General features: G+C 43.5%; 1 long non-coding RNA gene across 1 annotated transcript in view; it reads right to left on the reverse strand.

The window, feature by feature from the left end:
- Nucleotides 1–15,872, reverse strand: part of LOC141584121 (uncharacterized) — a 40,364-nt gene extending 24,492 nt beyond the window's left edge. Inside the window, exon 1 of the long non-coding RNA XR_012517071.1 lies at nucleotides 15,713–15,872. This is a non-coding gene — a long non-coding RNA (uncharacterized LOC141584121). The remainder of the gene's footprint in view (nucleotides 1–15,712) is intronic.
- Between the last annotated feature and the right edge of the window lie 7,878 nt (nucleotides 15,873–23,750).

Below are 23,750 nucleotides of genomic sequence, written 5' to 3' on the forward strand. Positions count from 1 at the left end.
TACACATTTTTAACACTTTTTACATTTTTGGATAAAAGTTGCAATAAAGTGGTGTCGGGTTTTTGCAAAAAAAAAAAAAATTGTTTATTTTTGTATATTTACAGGTAAAATTGCAAGTTTCTTCCATGCATATATTGTGTAGTATTACTAAAAGTTTTTAAAAGCCCTTAACAAAAAACAGCTGAAGGAATGCACCCCCCCCCCATAGAGTGTATCACGTAACAGAAGGTCTACAACAGTCCAGATAAAAGAGCACTGTTTTCTCAGCGGTCTGACCAAAGAAGTCTCTGTTTTTAATACACACACAGGCATTTACCATTTAGCAGCAGCTACCCACTCCTTGCCTACAAAAGGCTAGGACGATGTCTTTGGAAATGGAGAGGCGGAAAGATGGTGCTGCCTTTTCTCACCCATCATGAGGGTCATGGCTGGCACTCCTAAGGTAAGAGGTCAGCAGGACTTGTTTTCTGAGGACGCAGTAAAGAAACTGGCCAAAACCTCTAGTTGCCCTCAGTGCTTGTTATACAGTGATTACAATGCACTAACATGCTAAAAGACACTCTCACCAGCACCATGACAGTTTACAAATGCCATGGCAACACCCAGAGGTGATTTTATAGGGCTTAAAATGGAGGAACCAGGCTGGGGGTGGTGGCTCACACCTGTAATCCCAGCACTTTGGGAGGCTAAGGCAGGTGGATCACGAGGTCAAAAGATCAAGACCGTCCTGGCCAACACGGTGAAACCCTGTCTCTACTAAAAACACAAAAATTAGCCAGGCACGGTGACACACACCTGTAATCCCAGCTACTCGGGAGGCTGAGGCAGGAGAATTGCCTGAACCTGGGAAGCAGAGGCTGCAGTGAGCCAAGATCGCACCACTGCACTCTAGCCTGGGCAAAAGAGCAAGACTCCGTCTCAACAAAAAAGTGGGGGTGGGTGAACCCTAAGTTCTGGGAATTCCCCATTCCTTTTCTAGAAAATTCATAAATAATTCACCCCTTATTTCACATATAATTAAGGAGTAGCTATTAATATAGCTAGCCAGCAATCCGTAAGTGCTATTTTGCCGATGGGGTAGCTGGCTGTGTCTATGGAGTAGGCATTTTCCTATAATCTGCTGCTTGAATAAACTTGCTTTGCTTTCACTTTACTCTTTTGGCTTACTCAGGAATTCTTTCTTGCACAAAACCAGCAACTCCCAGCATGAGCCCCTATTTTGGGGTTCGCCAGCATCACTCCTACAACAAAAGACAGATTAGCAAAAGAAAAGCATAACAATTTATTTAATCAAGGTTTTACTTGACACAGCAACCTTCAGAAATAAAGGCCCGGTGACTCAAGAAAGACTGTCTTTCATTTTGTTTTGTTTTGTTTTGTTTTGTTTTGAGACGGAGTTTTGCTCTTGTTACCCAGGCTGGAGTGCAATGGCGGAATCTCGGCTCACCACAACCTCCGCCTCCTGGGTTCAGGCAATTCTCCTGCCTCAGCCTCCTGAGTAGCTGGGATTACAGGCACGCGCCACCATGCCCAGCTAATGTTTTGTATTTTTAGTAGAGACGGGGTTTCACCATGTTGACCAGGATGGTCTCGATCTCTCGACCTCGTGATCCACCCGCCTCGGCCTCCCAAAGTGCTGGGATTACAGGATTGAGCCACCGCGCCCAGCCAGTTTTGTTTTGTTTTGTTTGAGACGGAGTTTCACTCTTGTTGCCCAGGCTGGAGTGTAATGGCACAATCTCAACTCACTGCAACCTCCACCTCCCAGGTTCAAGCAATTCTCCAACCTCAGCCTCCCTAGTAGATGGGATTAGAGGCTCCCGATACCACACCTGGCTAATTTTTTGTATTTTTAGTAGAGATGGGGTTTCACCATGCTGGCCACGCTGGTTTCGAACTCCTGACCTCAGAAGATCCACTTGCCTTGGCCTCCCAAAGTGCTGGGATTACAGGCGTGAGCCACTGTGCCCAGCCAACTGTTTGTTTTAATACTTAGTTTTGATGAAGAAAGACAGCCCTATATAAATGTAATTGGGCACAAAAGTATCATCTACAGGTGATAGACTGAGTGAGAGAAAACCAGCAAGACTGTCTGTTCAGATTCTTCTTGGCCTCTCTGTTTAGTATTCCTTCCTCCTGGGTATGGGGCAGAGCCTCTCTGGAGTGAGAGTCTTCAAGGGAGAAGGGAAAAGGAAGAATGTTACCTATTCCGGTTTTAGGGCTTGCTTTTAGGGAGAGGGGCTCTAGTCTCAATAACCAGCTTTGGGGAAGAGGAATTTTGGGTTCTATGACTTCTATCATGGGAGAAGGTCAGCAAGACCTTGCATCTGAGGCCCTTCCAGTCTCTTTTCGTTCCAAGGACTCAGTATACCAACTAGTTTGGGGTGTCATGTTCTGAGGCCCAACAGAAATAACTAAGGTACTCTTAGTCCCTCTAAGGGCCCATATCAGACCATGCCAAACAAAACACAGTACTAAATTTTAAAACAACCCAATAAGACAACCCTTACTCACCATACATATCCTCCCCTCACCGTTCCACGATTTCCTTCCACCAGCCCCTAGAACAGGTGTCCCCAAACTATGGCCCGCAGGCTGCATGTGGCCCCCTGAGGCCATTTATCCAGCCCCCCGCTGCACTTCAGGAAGGGGCACCTCTTTCATTGGTGGTCAGTGAGAGGAGCACAGTATGTGGCAGCCCTCCAACAGTCTGAGGGACAGTGAACTGGCCCCCTGTGTAAAAAGTTTGGGGACACCTGCCCTAGAACCTCCAAGCCCCTATTCCTTTATGTGGCACAGGATGATACATAAATCTCAATCATGTAGCCACTTCCTTAAGTCTGATGTTTTTGTGGGACTCCCATGCATATGCATGTAATTAAAATTGTTTTCCTCCTGTTAATCCATCTTACATCAATGTAATTCGTGTGTGTGTGTGTGTGTGTGTGTGTGTGTGTGTGTACATGTGCACCAAGGTCTTGCTCTGTCACCTAGGATGGAGTACAGTGGCACAATCTCAGCTCACTGCAATCTCTGCCTCCTGGGTTCAAGTGATCTTCCCAACTCAGCCACCTGTGTAGCTGGGACCACAGGTGCATGCCCAGTTAATTTTTGTATTTTTTTTTAGTAGAGACAGAGTTTTGCCATATTGCCCAGGCTGGTCTCGAACTCCTGGGCTCAAGCAATTGCCTACCTCTGCCTCTCAAATTGCTGGGGTTACAGGTGTGAGCTATCATGCCTGGCCTTTTTTCCGAATTTTTAAAAATTTAATTCTTAGACCAGCAACAGAATCTAGAAATGAAGAAGGAAGCAGTTTTTCCTCCTCTATAAAAGAAAGGTATAAAGATTGGACAGGAAGAAGTAAAAGTATATTTATTTATAAATAACATGGTTACAAACTTAGAAAATATAAAACAAACCACAATTAGAATGCGTTCAGCAAAGTCATAGGCTACAAGGTCAATATACAAAAATCAGTTATATTACCATATAACAAAAAAAATTTTTAATGCAAAAAATTTTAAATACCACTTATAATAGCATCAAACATAAAAATACCTAAGAACAAAATAATGTAATACCCCTCCCAAAAAAAAAACCTAAGAAAAAGATGTGCCCAATCCCTATGTTAAACACCGTAAAAGATTTCTGGGAGAAATGAAAGACCAAAATGAATAGAGATATTCCAACAAAAAGGAGCAAGAATAAAAGGATCTATGTGGTGGGAAGGTTTCTATACTCCACTTGACATGACAAAACACTAATTCTAATTAGACCAGGAAATGTTAAGCATGTACATTGTAATCCCTAGAGCAAGCACTAAAACACATATACAAAGAGATATAATTAGAAACTCTAGTTTAATTAAAATGGAATACAAAAAATGTTCAAGTAATCTAAAACAAGGCAGGAAAGGGATAATAAAGAAAGAATAGGAGGAATAAACAAGAAAATAAAATAAAAATTGAATCCAAACATATCAATAACTACATTCAACATAAATGATATAAACCAGGGGTCAGTAAAAGTCCAAACAGTAAATATTTTTGAACTTGTCAGCCATATGGTCTCTGTTGCAACCACACAGCTCTGCTTATGCAGCAGAAAAGTAGCCATAGAAAATACATAAATGAGCTGGGCATGGTGTCTGTAATCCCAGCACTCTGGGAGGCAGAGGCGGGGTTGGGGCTCACTTGAGGTCAGGAGTTAGAGACCAGCCTGGCCAACATGTGAAATCCCATCTCTACTAAAAATACAAAAATTGGCCAGGCATGGTGGCAGGCACCTGTAATCCCAGCTACTTAGGAGGCTGAGGCAGGAGAATCACTTGAACCCAAGAAGCGGAGGTTGTAGTGAGCCAAGATTGAACCACTGCTCTCCAGCCTGAGCAACAGAGTGAAACTCTGTCTCAAAAAAAAAAAGAAAACACATAAATGAGCATGGCTGTGTTTTAATAAAACTTTATTTACAAAACAGGCAGCTGGCCAGATTTAACCCACATAGTTTGCTGATCCCTGACCTAAACAAACCCACTGAAAGATATTTTCAGAGTGAATTAAAAAAAAAAAGGATCAAACTATATGCTGTCTGCAAAACCAAACAACACACACAAATCCACCTCAGATATAATGATACGGGGAGTTTAAAAATAAAAGGATGGAAACAGACATGTCGTACAACACTAATCCAGAGAAAGTGGAGTATCTATGTTAATATCAGACAAAGGAGACTTCAGAGCGAAAGAAATTACCAGGGATAAAGAGAGACTTTATTGTTGGAAGATATTTTCCAAAAGCTCGCACATTTCTAAATGTTTTATGAGCAGAGGCAATGACTGCCTTGGACCTAGAGTATCTTTTCCAGGACACTTATATAGCCAACAGCACTGGAAATAGAAATAGGCCTCTCTGGAGCGAAGGGCAGGTTTGTTTTCCATCTTAGTAAAATAAAGACAACATCTCCCTTTGAGCAAGAGTCAGGAAGGCTGAGCTCCCCTTCTTAAAGATGTTGGTTTCCCCATCTCAGGGATCCTCTCCCACAGTCCCACAGTGCAGCCTCTGACATGTGCAGGTGCCATCTGGTCCCCTTCACATCAACCTTTTGAAAATGAACCTCAAGGAGCTAGTGCAGATGTGGGTACCATGGCCACTGCTCTTGTGGGTGACACAAGGTCCTGTGTCATTGTTCCAGCTATCTATGAAACTGGCAGACTGACTTGTTAGCTTACAAGCAAGGTAAAATACCACACCCTTCACCGTTCATGCAAGTAATAAAAGGGTCACCAAGATGACAAAGCCAACCTAAATGTGCATGCACTTAACAGCAGAGCTTCAAAACATCTGAAGAAGGCGGGGCACAGTGGCTCATGACTGTAATCCAGCAACTTAGGAGGCCAAGGCAGGAGGACTCCTTGAGCCTAGGAGTTTGAGACCAACCCAGGCAGCATAGTGAGACTCCATCTCCACAAATAATAAAAAAAAGTTAGCCAGACATGGTGGCACACACCTGTGGTCCCAGCTGCTCAGGAAGCTGAGGTAAGAGGATCTCTTGAGCCCGGAAGTAAGGGCTACCGTAAGCCATTATCACACCACTGCACTCCAGCCTCAGTGACAGAGTGAAACCCCAAATCTAAATAAATAAGTAAATAAATCTGAAAACAAACTGATAAAACTGAAATGAGAAATAGACAAATCCACAATTATAGGTGAAGAGTTCAACACTCCTCTCAGCAATCAATAGAACATACAGAAAATCAGCAAGGATACAGAACTAAAAAACATCATAACGAATTAATCTGATTGCTATTTGTAGAATATTTGAACTAATACATGCTTCCTGAATTTGGTATGTACCAAAAGAGACCATAGCTAGGGTCATAAAACAAACCTTGCTACATTTTTCTGAGATGGAGTCACGCTTTGTTTCCCAGGCTGGAGTGCAGTAGCACAATCTCGGCTGACTGCAACCTCCACCCCCGGGGTTCAAGCAATTCTTCTGCCTCTGCCTCTTGAGTAGCTGGGACTACAAGCGCACGCCACTACACCCAGCTAATTTGTGTATTTTTAGTAGTTGTGTTTTTTGTATGACTGAATTGAAATAATACAAAATACCGAATTGAAATCGCCAAAAATATGAAGTGAAATCATATAAAATATGTTCCATAACCACAGTGGAGACTGAAACCACCTTTGCAAAATTATGACTGAGACAGTGAATGATTTAATTTAACGGATTCCATCTTGCTTCTAACCTCCATGTTGTCCTTGTTTTCCTGGACATAGGCTGAACTCACTCTTGGAGAAGTTTAGTTTATAGTTTAAAACAAAGACCGTGACAGCCCTTTCCCAAAGCAGCCCTCCTTCTTGCCTGGGAACTAGATTGCCTTTGTAGGACTCACATTAGCCACAAGATTAGAAATGATGGTTTAGGAGTTATGCAGCTGGAGGCTACAGGATTCTGACTCTCTGTAAACTGCTCCTAAGATCAGGGCTGGAGATATTTTGCAGACCCTGAACTTGATGGATCAGCTGGCACCACTCAGAAGGATTAACTGCTCATCTGATCTCAAGGTTCCCACCAAAGAACTGACTCAGAGCAAAAACACAGCTTAGACTCCCTGTGATTTCATCCCGGACCAATCAGCAACCCCGGCTCACTGGCTTTCCCCCATCCACCAAGTTGTCCTTAGAAACTCTGCTCCCAGAATGCTTGGGGAGACAGATTTGAGTAATAATAAAACTCCGGTCTCCCGCACAGGCGGCTCTGCATGAATTACTCTTTGTCTGTTACAATTCCCCTGTCTTGATGAATTGGCTCTGTCTAGGCAGCGGGCAAGGTGAATCCCTTGTGCAGTTACAAAATCAAAAATCCTAAGAGAAATATAACTAGATAATCTTTAAACTTAGCATAACTTCTGGTTTAAGCTCTCCTGAGGGTGGAGTCTTAGAGGGGCCCCACACTGTCACGGGTTTTATTTCCAGGAGCCTCACCAGGGTTTCAGGCAGGGGAAAAGGAAAAGTAGCCATTTAAAAATATATCCGGGGAAAATTTAAAAATATATATATATATATATATCTCCAGGGAGTAAGTAACCATTCTGAAAAACAGAGAGTTCTCTATAATAACGGCCTGCCTTCCAAGGGAAACTATTTCACCTGAGTCTTATCTCACTTGCGGGAATGGCAATTAACCAACTCCAGCCCCTCTAGCTTTCCTGTATCAGGTAAAGGGAGAAAAAAAAAAAAAAAAAAGGATAAGAACAGCTTCTGAAGATCACAGTCCACCTTTAGAGGTTTCAGAGCCATTAAAAAAGATTTAATCGGATGGTTAGAGAGCACCTCCTCTCCCTCAAACTATCACATCAACAGAGTTCCTGTGTAATAACAGAGGAAACAGGATTGCAAAGGAGACAGCTGCAAAGCACAGACTCCATTGAAGAAGGAGGTTTTAGGGTAACCCAAAGGCAACAAAAAGAAAAAGGAAACTAGAGGAAGCATCTGACACCTACAGGTATAGCGAACGTTAAACACAGGCCTGCTCCTGGCCAGATTAACGTTAAGTCCTCATGGTAAAAGCCAATCATCTCAGTTCCTATTGCCTGATACATCGTGTCTGACTTTGGACAAAAAATTACCAAGGATGCTAACAGACAAGAAAAAACAGTCTGAAGAGACAAAGTATCCATAAGACTCTGACTCAGATATGCCACAAACTTTGGAATTATCAGGTAGGGAATTTAAAATAACGAGGATGTAAGGGAAAAGGCAGATGGCATGCAAGAATAGAAGGGAAATACAAGTAGAGAGATGGAAACTAAAAGAATGAATCAAAAGAAAATTCTAGAAATTAAAAACATTGTCAGAGAAAAGAAAAATGCCTTTTTATGAGATCATCAGCAGGCTATATGTGCCTGAAGAACAAATCAGTGAGCTGTGACGTATGTCAACAGAAACTTCCCAAATTCAAAAGTGAAAACAAAACGAGATAACGAAAATGCTCAAACAGGGCCAGGTGCTGTGGCTCACACCTGTAATCCCAGCACTTTGGGATGCTAAGGTGGGCGGATTACCTAAGGTCAGAAGTTTGAGACCAGCTTGGCCAGCATGGTGAAACCTCATCTCTATTAAAAATACAAAAGTTAGCCAGGCATAGTGGTGGGTGCCTGTAATCCCAGTTACTCAGGAGGCTGAGGCAGGTGAATTGTTTGAACCTGGGAGGTGGAGGTTGCAGTGAGCCAGAGAGGCAAGATCACATCACTGCACTGTAGCCTCGGTGACAGAGCAGGACTCTGTCGAAAGAAAGAAAGAGAGAGAGAGAGAGAGAGAGAGAGAGAGAGAGAGAGAGAGAGAAAGGAGAGGGGGAGAGAGAGAGAGAAAGGAAAGAAAAAGACAGGAAAGAAAGAAAGAGAAAGAAAAAGAATAAAAGAAAGAAAATGCTCAAACAGAATATTACTGTGGGACAATTATAAAAGGTCTAATATACATTTAATGAGAATAGCAGAAGAAGAGAGAAATAAGCAAAAGAAATATTCAAAGTAGTAATCACTAGGAATGTTCCAAAATTTATGGCAGACATCTAAACACGGGTCCGGGAATATCAGAGAATACCAAGCAGGATAAACACCAAAAAATCTCTACCTAGGCATATCATATTCAAACTGCAGAAAACCAAAGCCAAAGAGGATATCTAGAAAGAAAGCAGAATACAAATACCTTGTCTGTAGTAGAAGAAGGGTAAGAATTAGATCAGACTTCTCATCAGAAACAATGTAAGCAAGACAATAGTGGAATGAAATATTTTGAAAAGAAAGAAAAAACTCACCACCCTAGAATTCTGTATCCAGTGAAATTATCCTTCAAAAATAAAGGAGAAACAAAGACTTTCTCAGATAAACAAAAACTGGGGGAATTGCAAAGGCGGGCGGATCACCTGAGGTCAGGCATTTGAGACCAACTTGGCCAACATACTGAAACCCCATCTCTACTAAAAATACAAAAATTAGCCAGGTGTGATGGTGGGTGACTGTAGTACCAGCTACTTGGGAGACTGAGGCAGAAGAACCACTTGAACCCTGGAGGTGGAGGTTGCAGTGAGCTAAGATCCCACCATTTGCACTCCAGCCTGGATGACAGAGCAAGATTCCATATCAAAAAAAAACAAACAAACAAACAAAAAACCTCCAAGGAGAAATAGACAAATCAACTACTATGGTTGAAGACTTGAACACCCCTCTATCAGTAACTGACAGATTCAGTAGGTGGTAAGGATATAGATAAACTAAACAGCGTCATCAATCAACTGGATCAAATTGACATCCATAGACTACTTCATCCATCAACATCAGAAAACACATTCTTCACAAGATCACACGGAACATTCACCAACCTAGGCCATATTCTGGCCACAAATCATAAATCAATATCCCTAATCAACACAGATGCGAAATACTAACAAATTGAATCCAGTGATACATTTTTAAAAATTACACACCAAGACCAAGTGAGCTTTATTCCCAGGATGCAATATTTGAAAACCAATAAATGTAATCTGCAACAAGACCATATCAATTGACAATATGCAACATCACAGTAAAAGCACTCAGCAAATGAGGAATAAAACAGAGCTCTCTAAACTGATAAAGCACACCTACGAAAAAGCCTATAACTAAACATACTGTGAAAGATGTAATGCTTCTTTCCCCCTAAGATCAGGAACAAGTCAAGGAGTCCATCTCACCCCTTCTACTCAGCATTGCACAGGAAGTCCTTCCTATCTTGTGAAATAAGGTAATAAAACTTAATAAAAGTCATACAGATTGGAAAATTGAAAACACAACTGTCCCTAGTTCCTATTCACAAACAACATGATTGCCTATAAAAAAAATTTTAAAAAAATCTCGGCCGGGCGCTGTGGCTCAAGCCTGTAATCCCAGCACTTTGGGAGGCCGAGGCGGGTGGATCACGAGGTCGAGAGATCGAGACCATCCTGGTCAACATGGTGAAACCCCGTCTCTACTAAAAATACAAAAAAGTAGCTGGGCATGGTGGTACGTGCCTGTAATCCCGACTACTCAGGAGCCTGAGGCAGGAGAATTGCCTGAACCCAGGAGGTGGAGGTTGCGGTGAGCCGAGATCGCGCCATTGCACTCCAGCCTGGGTAACAAGAGCGAAACTCCGTCTCAAAAAAAAAAAAAAATCTCCTAGATTCCATAAAAACCTTCTAAAACCAATGTCAGTTTAGCAAGATTGTAGGATACAAGGTTAACATACAAAAACCAACTATAATTTCCTGTGATAGTAGTGAATATCTGGAAACTGGATTTTTTAAATCACAGTGGGTTCAAAAAATGGTCTACCTTATATCTAACAAATCATGCAAAGGATCTATATATGAATACCACAAAATCCTGATGAAAGAAATAAAACAATCTAAATAAATGGAAAGCCATACCATATTCACAGACTGGACAACTCAATATATTTAAGATGTCCATTCTTCTCCAATTGATCTATAGGTTTAACACAAATACAGCCAAGAGCAGTGGCTCATGCCTGTAATTCCAGAACTTTAGGAGGCTGAGACAGATGGATCACAAAGTTAGGATTTCGAGACCAGCTAGGTAACATAGTGAAACCCCTTCTCTACTAAAAATGCAAAAAATTAGCCAGGCGTGGTGGCAGGTGCCTGTAATCCCAGCTACTTGGGAGGCTAAAGCAGGAGAATTGCTTGAACCCAGGAGGCCAAGGTTGAAGTGAGCTGAGATCATGCCACTGCATTCCAGCCTGGGCGACAGTAGGAGACTCTCAAAAATAAAAATTAATACAAATACAATCAAAAAATCAAAATCCCCCATGTGGTAGAGCACAGTGGCTCACACCTGTAATCCCAGCACTTTAGGGACTGAGACAGTAGGATCACTTAAGGCCAGGAACGTTTAGACCCGTATAGGAAACATACAGACCTCTATCTCTGCAAAAAAAAAAAAAAAAAATTAATTAATTAGCCAGGTGTGGTGGTGCACACCTCTGATCCTAGCTGCTCAGGAAGCTGAGGCAGGAACATCCCTTGAGCCCAGGAGTTTTCGGTTACAGTGAGCTATGGTGGCACCACTGCACTCCATCAGGAGCTATAGACTGAGACCCTGTCTCAAAAACAAAACAAAGCGGGCCGGGCGCGGTGGCTCAAGCCTGTAATCCCAGCACTTTGGGAGGCCGATACGGGTGGATCACAAGGTCAAGAGATCGAGACCATCCTGGTCAACATGGTGAAACCCCGTCTCTACTAAAAATACAAAAAATTAGCTGGGCATGGTGGCGCATGCCTGTAATCCCAGCTACTCAGGAGGCTGAGGCAGGAGAATTGCCTGAACCCAGGAGGTGGAGGTTGCGGTGAGCCGGGATCGCGCCATTGCACTCCAGTCTGGGTAACAAGAGGGAAACTCCGTCTCAAAAAAAAAAAGCAAAAAGAGAACAAAATCGCCAGCAGGATTGTTAAAATATGTAGACAAGCCTAAAATACATATGGAAAGTCAAAGGAATAAAATACCCAAATAAATTGAAAACAAAAACAAAAACAAAAACAAAGTTGGAGAGCATTAAGACTTATTTTAAAGCTATAGCAAAGACAATATCCTGCCATTGAAGGGATAGACACAGATTAATGAAACAAATGGTACAGAAATAAATTTACACAAATATGGCCAACCTACTTTTCACAAACTGCCAGGTACAAAGTCAATGCAAGAATCTTTTTAATAAAGGACTTGTATCCAGAATATTAAAAGAACTCTCAAAATTCAATTGTAAGTAAACAATCTGATTTTGGCCAGATGTGGTGGCTCATGCCTGTAATCCCAGCACTTTGGGAGGCCAAGGCAGGCAGAAGACTAAGTCAGGAGTTCAAGACCAGCCTGGCCAACATGGTAAAACCCCGTTTCTACTGAAAATACAAAAATTAGCTTGGCATGGTGGCAGGCACCTGTAACCCCAACTACTCAGGAGGCTGAGGCAGGAGAATCACTTGAACCCAGGAGGGTTGCAGTGAGCTGAGATCATGTCACTGCACTCCAGCTTGGGCAACAGAGCAAGACTCCCATCAAAACAAACAAATCAACCTGATTTAAAAAAAAAAAACAAGTAAAAGATTTGAACAGACCTTTCACCAATGAGAATAAACCCATAGCAAATAAGGCCATGAAATGGCAGTTGCCATCATCAGCCTTTAGAAAACTGTACATTAAGGCCAGGTGCAGTGGCTCAAGCCTGTAATCCCAGCACTTTTAGGCCAAGGCAGGCAGATCACTTGAGGTTCAGGAGTTTGAGACCAGCCTGGCCAACGTTGTAAAACCCTCGTCTCTACTAAAAATAAAAAAATTAGCTGGGCGTGGTGGCGGGTGCCTGTAATCTCAGCTACTTGGGAGGCTGAGGCAGAAGAATTGCTTGGACCCAGGAGGCGGAGGTTGTAGTGAGCCGAGATCAGGCCACTGTACTCCAGCCTGGGCAATAGAGTGAGATTTCAACTCAAAAAAAAAAAAAAAAAAAAGAGAAGTGTACATGAAAACCCTAATGACATATACCACTATCACCTGTTACAACAGCTAAATTAAAAATAGTGGTGATAACAAGTGCTGGTAAGGATGTAGAGTACCTTGAACTCACGCACTGCTGATAGGAACACAAACTGGTCCTCTGTGGGAAACAAGTTGGGCAGAATGGCACAAAGTTAACCATATACTTACAAATGACCCAGCAAAGCCCCTCCTGGGTATTTAGAGAAAACTACTGAGCAATAAGAAAGAAGAGATTATTGATACATGCAACAACATGGATGATCTCACAGGTTTGTGCTGAGGGCAAGGAGCCAGACTGAAAATACCCACTGTATGATGCCAGTCACATAACATTCTAGAAAAGGCAAAACTAGAGCAACGAAGAATAGATGAGAGATTCTCAGGCGTTACCGGTGGGAAATATGACTACAAAGGGGCAGAACAAGGGAGTCTGGGAAGTGAGAGAACTGTTCTCTAGCTGAGTGCAGGGGTGGTTATATTTACTTATTTTGAGAAAGGGTCTCCCTCTGTCACCCAGGCTGGAGTCCACTAGCGCAATCACAGTTGACTGCAGCCTAGACCTCCTCAGCTCAAGTGATCTGCCCACCTCAGTCTCCCAAGTAGTGGGGACTACAGGTACACACACCAGCATGCCTGGCTAATTTTTGTATTTTTGTAGAGACAAGGTTTTGCCACATTGCCCAGGCTGGTCTCAAACTCCTGGGCTCAAGCGATCTGCCGGTCTTGTCCTCCCAAAGTGCTGGGATTACAGGTGTGAGTCACCATGCTCAACCCAACACTAATTTTATACATACGTTAAATCTCATAAAACTGTATTAATAAAAAAGAAAAAGCAATGTTATTATATGTTAATTTTAAAAACAAAAAAATAAAGACATCATAATTTGACTATGCAAGGCACAGACTGGGAGGAGATATTCATTATACATATGCCTAACAAAGACAAGACCAAAAAATAGTGTTCCTACAATTTACACAGAAAAAACAGATAGACCAATTAAAAAACGTGCAGAAAATTTGAACAATTGTTTCACCAAAAAATGAACATCCAAATGGTTAATAAGTTATTAAAAGGGGCTCAGCACTATTATTCATTAGGGAAATCATATCAAAACCACTAGGAAATACTGCTGCATAACCACCAAACACTTAAGACTGTTAACACCAACTGTTGGCAAGGATGTCAATAACTCTAATTTTCAAAAATTGATTCAATCCACTGGGTACAGTGGCTAACGCCTGTAATCCCAACACTTTAGGAGTTTGAGGTGGGTGGATCAAAAGGTCAGGAGATCGAGACCAGCCTGGCTAACACAGTGAAACCCCATCTCTACTAAAAAAAAAATACAAAAAAAAAAAAAAATTAGCTGGGTGTGGTGGTGCGTGCCTGTAGTCCCAGCTACTCAGGAGGCTGAGACAGAAGAATTGTTCGAACCCAAGAGGCGAAGATTGCAGTAAGCAGAGAGCTGAGATTGCACCACTGCACTCCACCCTGGGTGACAGAGTGAAACTCTGTCTCAAAAAGGAAAAACTGATTCAACCCTTTTGGGAAACTGCTAGCAGTGTCTATTAAAACTAAATCTACACCTATCATCCTATGACACAAAAATTTCTTTTATAGGTATATTTCCAACTATAATCAGTGCATAGCTGATGGGCAAAAAAAAAAAAAAAAGAAAAAAAGAAACACATGGCCAGGCACAGTGGCTGATACCTGTAATCCCAGCACTTTGGGAGACACAGGCCAGTAGATCACCTGAGGTAGGAAGTTTGAGACCAGCCTGCCCAATATGGTGAAACCCCATCTCTACTAAAAATACAAAAATTAGCCAGGCGTGGTGGCGCGAGCCTGTAATCCCAGCTACTCGGGAGGCTGAGGCACGAGAATCGCTTGAACCACGGCGGTGGTGGTTGCAGTGAGCCAAATCACACACTGCCCTCCAGCCTGGGCGACAGAGACTCTGTCTCAAAATACACGTGTGCACACACACACATACAAAATCTCATAATGTTTTAAGAAAGTTTACAAATTTGTGTTGGGCCACATTCAAAACCTGTGCGCGTTGGACAAGTCTGGAATAAAGTACACCACTTGATTGCAATTACATGAAGTTGACGAGCAGACACAACTCATACTTGGTAATTTAAGTCCAAATGAATAGGGGTTACCCCTCGGGTGGTACTATCTGGGAAGGAGCAGTTGGAAACCTGGGGTGATAGAAATGTTCTAGATCTTGATCTGGGGGGCTAATGACATGTATATATTTATGCTAAAGTTCACCCAGCTGTCCTCTTAAGGTCTGTACAGTTTATTGTGTGTAAAGTTATGTGTTAGAAAAAAATAAGAAAAATGAAGGAATGAAGGAGAAAAAAAGAAATGAAGAGAAATGGAAGGAAGGGAAGCAGGGAGGGACAAACCTAAGCACGAAGAGGGAGAGATGCTCCTCAAAAATATGCTATTAGTCAGGTAGTGTTACCTTTTTTTTTTTTTTTTTTTTTTTTTTTGAGACGAAGTCTGGATCTGTTGCCCAAGCTGGAGTGAGCCAAGATCACGCCACTTGGCACAACCTCCACCTCCCGGGTTGAAGCGATCCTCCTGCCTCAGCCTCCCGAGTAGCTGGGATTACAGGCACGTGCTATGGTGCCTGCTATTAACTTCATCTTAAAAGTGGGGAAAGTTTGAGGTTTGCTGATGTGTTCAGCGTCGCAGACGTTGAGTGACTCAAGCTGAGGCTAAAACCTTTGTGATTCCACCTCCTACAGCTCGGGTCACTTCCTCGGAGAAGGGTGACTCCCAGGATGCCTCCCTCCTGGAACTGATCTCCTGGGAAGAACGTCTGTCTTACCCCTGTCGGCCTTAGTTAGGCAATGGACACCCTCCTGTCCCCCACCCACAGCGGCGAGCCTGCTCAGGAGGCAGAGCAGCGTTCATTCATTTTAGGCCTCCTCAAAGGCTCAGCGCCTGCTAAGCAGATGCGCGACCCTACAGGACAAGGGGTGGCCACTGGAGACGCGGGTGCGCGAAGGCGATCACGCCCTCAGACGACGCTGCGGCCTGCGCTTCCTTCCGAAGAGGGAACCGTTGAGAAGAGTGAGGCGATGAGTTATGTTTCACTGGAAACCAGCCGCATCCGTGTGACTCACTTAGAAACTCACTGTTACGTATTTGGAGCCGGAGCTGACGACCTTCCGGATTCACGTCAGGCAGAAGCAGGTGCGCGGTGGGTGTGACTGCCCCGCCCCGCCGGTGGCGCCGGCCCCGCCCCCCTCACCTGCGCGCGCAACCCCGCCCCAGCGCGAGACTGCACCAGCCCCGCCACCGGTCCAGCTTTTATACGGCGCTATTTTAGTCGCGCGCCCTGATTGGACTGGCGCGGGCGACGACACGCTTGCGCGCCCCAGGAGGGAGCCAAGATCCGGGGGAGGGGAGCTTCCGGCGGCCGCACTGAGCCGCTGGGCGGCGGGGCGGGACCCCTGCGGTTTCCGGGGGTGCTTTGGGCCTCTGTGCCTACTCCGCAATCTGTCAGTGGGGTTATGTTTTTTTTTGTTTTTTGTTTTTGTTTTTTGTTTTTGTTTTTTTGAGACGGAGTTTCGCTCCTGTTACCCAGGCTGGAGTGCAATGGCGCGATCTCGGCTCACCGCAACCTCCGCCTCCTGGGTTCAGGCAATTCTCCTGCCTCAGGGGTTATGTTTTAATAAAAGAGCTTGTGTGTCCGAATAGGGCTTGCCAGGAACCAAACTCACCCTTCTGCGAGGGAGTTGCCGGATGGCGGGAACAGGCGGCGTAAACCTTACCAGACGTGCGCCCAGGCTGCTTGAGTGTCTTTCGCGTCTTGAAGCTCTTGCCCGCCCCCCTCTGCAGGCGCCTCTTCTGCCAACTCTACCTTGCCCTTTGCTAAACCAGCCCTCTAGTGCTTTCTCATGCCTCACGTCAGACAATGGCTGGGCCTCCCACTCTTCCCTTGATTCTGTCATCTCCCTTTCTCTGAAGCCAGAAGAACAAAACACTCCTTAGAATCGCTAGAGGATCTCATTTCCACCACATTCCCATGTCCTGATCCGAAGAGCCACGTCTGACCTCCCCTGGATTCTGGCTGTCCACCAATCAGGCAGCATTACTTCTCTGAATCTCAAGGTTTTTGAATGTCGTCTGGTGGCAGACTAGTTTTATACTTTGGTGAAAGTGACCAAATCCGACCAAGTGTGATTCATCAAAAATTCTTTTACTTAAAAAGATAAGTCAAAAGGATCATGCGAAGCCACCACTCCATATTGGATGGGAACGTAGCCTGAAAGGTGTTCTCTTAAGGATTTCTGTTTGCTTCTTAGAATTACAAATATCATCTCTGGTTGCAAAGCCTATAAATGTCTCTGAGATTTTCTGAGTTCACAACTTTGAAGATCATTTGCAGCTGGATGCAGAAAAAAACATCACTTAGTAATTGTTCAATGTGGACATCAATAAGAAATATTTTTGGCCCAACGCAGTGGCTCAAGCCTGTAATCCTAATACTTTGGGAGGTCAAGGCGGGCAGATCACCTGAGGTCAGGAATTCCACACCACCCCGATCAACATGGCGAAAACCCGTCTCTACTAAAAATACAAAAATTGGGTAAGTGTTGGCGCATGCCTGTAATCCCAGCTACTCAGGTGGCTGAGGCATCAAATCGCTTGGACCCAGGAGGCAGAGGCTGCAGTGAGCAGAGATTGTGTTACTGCATTCCAGCTTGGGCAACAAACGGAGACTATCTCCAAAAAGAACTTTCAATGTTGTTGGAAATAGACGCTTGGTGCCGCAAAGAAAAATTAGCACTGAGACAAAGGATCTTACAGCAGCACAATTTTTACTTCCTGGTCTTCAGGGAGGGTACTCTCACTAGCCATCTTGCCACGAGAATACAAAGAACAAAATTAATTCCTCATGCATTTGGGGTCATCCCTGCTGCTGTGTCTGATCTCCGTCGGCTGGAGCCAGACCTCACAATCTAAACTAAAACCTGATTTGCTAACAACTTAAAACTTTTCCAAACAGGTAAAAGCAATGGAGAGCTGAGACATGCCTGTGAGCACATCCAGCACAGATATCTTGGTTAAAGTACAAGAGTGTACTGCGTGCCTGTAAGCGTGGCATATCTAACAGCTACATGGGATACAGCTTAACAAAGTTATTAGCACACTTATTTAACAAGAAAGGAAACTTTAAAATGGAACTTTTCTACTTCCCACAAATGTGCCAGGCATTTTAACAGGCATTTCATTTAATCCTCACAAAATCCCCATGACTTAGACACTATTATTATACCCATTTTACAGAAAGGACATAGAAAGCTTACGTAACGTAGCTGATGTAACACCTTAATACCACAGCAGTGTCTGGATTCATACCCAGGCTTGTCTGACTCCATGTGTGCCCTTAACTACTAAGCTCTGGAGTTTCTTCTTTCCTTGTCTTATCTAACCGGAAACTCAGTTGTAAGCAAGCTCAAAAGGAGTTGGGACCACCACCAGGTGTTATAAATCCTCAGGAAGACATTTGTCCTGCTTCTGGTTTAAGAAAAGGATTGTTACTGTAGGGCCTGGTGGTTCACACCTATAATCCCAGCCGCTTGGAAGGCTGAGGTGTGAAGATCACTTGAGCCCAACAGGTTGAGGCTGCAGTGAGCTGCACTCCATCCTGGGTGACAGAGCAAGACCCTGTCTTAAAAAAAAAAAAAAAATTGCTATGTGAGAGGGAAAGTAAGGGTGCCTACAGTCAACAATCTCCACTTCCCCTGAGCAACAGACCATAAGAAACCTGCAGTACAAAGTTTCTGAGAAGGTCACAGATTCTGCTGTGTTCATCAATTTGGAGACCGACCTGTTTACAAAGTGGCCTCACTTAGATCCATTTGGTTGGTTAGGAACCAGGAAGCAAACCGATCATAAGAATGACTTTCGGCAGGGCGCAGTGGCTCATGCTTGTAATCCCAGCACTTTACGAGGCCGAGGCTGGTGGATCACAAGGTCAGGGGTTCGAGACCAGCCTAACCAACATGGTGAAACCCCGTCTCTGCTAAAAATACAAAAAGTAGCCGGACTTGGTAATGCACACCTGTAATCCCAGCTACTCAGGAAGCTGAGGCGGGAGAATAGCTTGAACTCGGGACAGGGAGGCTGCAGTGAGCGGAGATCACGCCACTGTACTCCAGCCTGGGCATGCCACCATGCCCGGCTAATATTTGTATTTTTGGTAGAGATGGGGTTTCACCATATTGGTCAGGCTGGTCTCGAACTCCTGATCTCGTGATGCACCCACCTCAGCCTCCTAAAATGCTGAGATTACAGGTGTGAGCCACCGCACCTGGCCAGTTATTTTTTAATAGAACTTTCTGCAAACTTTTCAGCAAAATAGCCTATTGAGAAAAATGGGTATGCTGAAAAACAAAAACAAAAGCATGGTTTACAATCCGGTATTAGGGAAACAGTACTTTTATTATAATAACCGGTTCCTTCTTACTGCTCCCAACCTCCAACTCTGACCATAACTCTTAATGAAAATAATTTGGTCTGGTTTAAGACTAAACAAATAAAAAGGAAAACAAAGTTTATTGAAAAACCAAACACTGGGCTGGGCATGGTGGCTCCTGCCCGTAATGCCAGTACTTTGGGAGGCCAAGGTGGGAGGATACTTGAGGCCAGGAGTTTGAGACCAGCCTGAGCAACACATTGAGACCGCCATCTCTATATAAAAACTAAAAAGACAAAAAGCTAAGAACAGAAAGTAGACTTTAACAATAATTAAAGATGTTCCTTTACAAACCTAATTCAGAGATGCTTTTCCCTTTTAAAGCATCCCATTTAAATTGAATGCTTTTCCCATTCAATATTTTTGTCAATTAATTTTGTGTTGTAGATATGACCCATCATTTTCAACACTGCTAGTCAATCAAAGGGAGACTTTTAAGTCTTCAAGTATAAAGTTATAAAATGTGCAGTGTGTGTGTTGCACAGAGGATAGAGTGGCTATTACTGCTAAAATACAAAATTTGCAAACCATTAGACATCCAAATAAGTTTTAAGTGAACCGATTGCCAGAAATTTGGAAAGTATTAACAAAATGGTATGAAATTAAGCGGAACTACTTTTCTAGCTCAAGGATGTGACTTAGGCAACATGAACGTGACACCCAAACACCTGTGGGGATTCGTTGATTTAGTCAAATGAGCAGCCAGCTCAATAGAAAAGAAATTCATCAAACTCGCTTTTTTAGGCCACATTTACTTCTGCTTTTAGACTTAGCAATCTTTCATTACGCTTGTATCTAAGTAATGAGAAATTAATATATATATTAAATATATAAGATCAATTATTGAAAAAAACTGATAAGTTATTAGCTACAAAAATAGTAACAGGAACTGAGCATGCACCGTAATAGATGCCGGATGCCACAGTGGTTCAATAAAATCGTTTTGATTCTCCTTTTAACTCCTGTCATTGCCAGCAACAGTGATTGAGGGTACGGTTGGCTCAGATTATTTTTTGCCACAATAAAGGACTGCTGTTGCAAACCTGCCTGTTTTCTAACTCATTCCTGTTGCCCCAATACCACATCTTCCACGAAACAAAACTGAGGAGCCAAACGCTAGCAGGTAGTGAAAGTGTGCTCTACTATTGCTAAGCAAGTGAACACAGCCATTACCCTGAACCCTGAGCATTCAGTGAGAATCTACATTTTAAATGGCTCCTTTGAAGCATTCATTCATCCATCCATCCAGTCATTCAGCTAATAATTCTTGGTCCTATGTCCCAAGCATGTACAAATAAATAGGAATAGTTTGTGTTTCCTGCTATGGAAGGGCTTGTAGTCTAGTGGAGTGAGGGATGAATAAGCAAATAAGGCAGCTGAGAGCTAATTACAACCACGGAGGAATTAAGCAAAGGTGGAAGGATGGGGAAGGCTATGGAGAATGTAGGCAACACCACCCCCAAGGGCTCATGATCAGGGAGTGTCAGGAGATAAAGTCAGTAAAACACAGATGGCCTGACAGCCATGCTAAGGCATTAGATCACCATCCTGAGGGCAGTTTGGAGCCTACAGAAAGTTAAGAGAATATCAGAGCTGGGAGTCAAGGCGGCTTGCTCCTGTAATCCCGGCACTTTGGGAGGCCAAGGTGGGTGAATCACTTGAGGTCAGGAGTTTGAGACTAGCCTGGCCAACATGGTGAAACCCCGACTCTACTAAAAATACAAAAATTAGCTGGGCATGGTGGTGCATGCCTGTAACCCCAGCTACTCAGGAGGATGAGGCAGGAGAATCACTTGAACCCAGGAGGCAGAGGTTGCAGTGAGCTGAGAGCATGCCACTGCACTCAGCCTGGGCAACAGTGAGACTGTCTCAAAAAAAAAAAAAAAGAGAGAATATTAGAAAGGCTGCTTCCTGGAGCCTGCTGACTAGCTTTCCATGCTGTACAGAAGGAAGAAAAAGGAAAGACCCAGCTCCAGCGTCCAGCTCTCCTGAGCTGCAGTATTGTCCTTAATACTTGCCTTAAGATATTTTACTGTCTCTGTTTTACCCAGGACCAGGTGAATTTGTAGGATTTTTAGGGAAAGCATTTTGCCAGATGTCATCAGTTGTGGTTCTCTGATAGTGAACAAATGGTTCCAGCAGCCTGGGAGATCATTGCCACATTTAATATACACAGTGTTCTTATACATATAGACTTGGCCTTCTGTCTAAAAACTGCAGGTTAAAGGGTGTCTTAATGACACCGCTCACTTCTTCACTGTAAAATGCATGGTGAGTCTTTCTGTTAGCACCTTCTTGGAAGCATGTAACACTCTTAAAGACCCTAGCCATTGAGTGGATCAGTACATTCCAGACTGCCACAGTCACTGAAGGGGCATGTTCTAACTTAAACACTATCGGTGATATGAAGGCAGCATTCCTGCCGAAAACTAAAATCAGTAGAGCACGAGAAATGTGTAATACAGAATGCACACCTAAAGATCAGTTCAAAGGTACATCTGAGCCTGGGAAATAAGTCACTGCTTCTACAGAAACGGCTGTCTCCAAAGAATATGGGATTCAAAATCCATCAGAGTGAAGTTCTGAAGTGCTCATAGCCATCCGCTGTGCCTTGCATTGAGGAATCTTGCTTATTTCATTGACAGTGAAACTGAGGAAATATACCACATTAGGTGGATCTGGGCAGGATGGCTCACCAGAGTAGCATTTCACAGTAGTAATCCTAAAAATGCACAGAATGCAAGATAAGTCTTCTATCTATGGATGCGGTGAGGAGTCATGAGACACATTCACTTAGTCCTTGGGCATGCGCCCCTTCCCCAAAGCTGCTGAGGCTGTATACTTACTTTGGATGATGGGGTCAGTGGCTGAAACTCTGTGGTGATTGCATGGACTCTTGAGTCAGCAGCTTCACAGAGGTGCCCAAAAACCTCTTAGGAATGAGCTGGTTCACCCTACCCGGTATAGGGGTTCAAAATGGGCAGACCATGAAAAGGCCTGATGTCTGGATGTTTTCCAGAGGTTTCCCAGGCGTTCTCCAAGAACTGGAAGTTTCCAGTGGGGAGCCAGTGCCCTTCCTTCTAGACCTGGCCACATAATGGTTCACTTGCCAGTAGAAGTACAGGCAGACCCATCAGAGGAATTACTCAACTAAGGTATTTTGAAACTCGTGTTCAGGATGAAAATTTCTGGTAATAGGGAGAACAATCTGGCCGGGCATAGTGGCTCACACCTATAATCCTGGCACTTTGGGAGGCTGAGATGGGAGGATCACTTGAGAAGTTTGAAACCAGCCTGGGCAACATAGCGAGATCTTGTCTCTCACCCTCCTCTCTTGCTTGTGCTCTCTCTCTCTCTTTCTCTCTCTCTCTCTATATATACATATGTATATGTGTGTGTGTATATGTATACATATATATACATATGTATATAATATAAATACACACATACACATTTTTTAAAGAGGACAATCTAACTTGAAAACACATTCACTAAGAAAACACCTAAACCTGCATAAAATATAGCAAACTTCTCTTTAAATGCAACATCCAAAACAGTAATACCCGACAGTCTCAGTAACCTAGGGACTTCAGGATACCCGGAAGCCCTACTTAGTCTTTATACATAAAGTGTGTCACAGACTATGAGTGAAAAATGAAAGATGTAAAATCAGCACTTCTGAAGCCATCTTTTTTTTTTTTTTTTTGAGATGGAGTCTCACTGTCACCAAGCTGGAGTGCAGTGGCACAATCTTAGCTCACTGCAATCTCTGCATCCCGGGTTCAAGCGATTCTCCTGCCTCAGCCTCCTGAGTAGCTGGGACTGTAGGTGCACACCATCACATCCAGCTAATTTTTGCTTTTTTAGTAGAGGCGGGGTTTCACCATGTTGGCCACAATGGTCTCAATCTCTTGACCTCGTAATCCATCTGCCTCAGCCTCCCAAAGTGCTGGGATTATAGATGTGAGCCACCGTACCTGGCCAAGTCACCTTCTTAAGCCGATCCATGTTGCTGGTGTTGCTGATCCACATATATAAGGTCTTTACAATCTATAATATTCCCATTCTAAAAGCAAAGCAAGGCTTTCCTATCTTCTTTCCTTAATAATTCAATTCCAAAGCCCTTGAGATCAGTGGCCCATGAAAAGAGGGTGTGCTAAGAAGGGCAGTGGCCTGGCAAAGTCAGGAGATTAGTTTCATACAGAGAGATTAAGCAAATAAATAAATATATTGGGGATCATGAGACTTGGGTTTCTCACTGCTGAAAGGCAGAGTTACAAGTTTGGAGAGGGGAGAAGCTAGAATGAACTACGTGGCATTGCATTGGAATTGGAGGTATCAATATGTACTGTAGGTTTCCAGTACCTGTGTGTCTGTGTCTGTGTTTGTGTGTGTGTGTGCATGTATTTTCTAGTTCTGACTATTAAAAGATACTAAAGCAGTGAGATCCCCATAGCAGCAAGCACACCTACACCAAAATCTTGGTTTCTAAAAATCATTCTCCATTAAAAGGGGAGGGCTTCCTGGGTCCACGGCTGAGTCAAAGAAAGTACAGGATGAGCCTGGAACATCTTGTTTGGCCAGAAAGTCAGGAAGCACTCAAAGTATAATGGACATAAGTCAAAAGAGCACAGAAGCCAACTCGAATGTGCTCTCACTAGCCAAGTCTGGAACAA

This window comes from Saimiri boliviensis, chromosome 4 (assembly GCF_048565385.1).
Source record: "Saimiri boliviensis isolate mSaiBol1 chromosome 4, mSaiBol1.pri, whole genome shotgun sequence".
NCBI lineage: Eukaryota > Metazoa > Chordata > Mammalia > Primates > Cebidae > Saimiri > Saimiri boliviensis.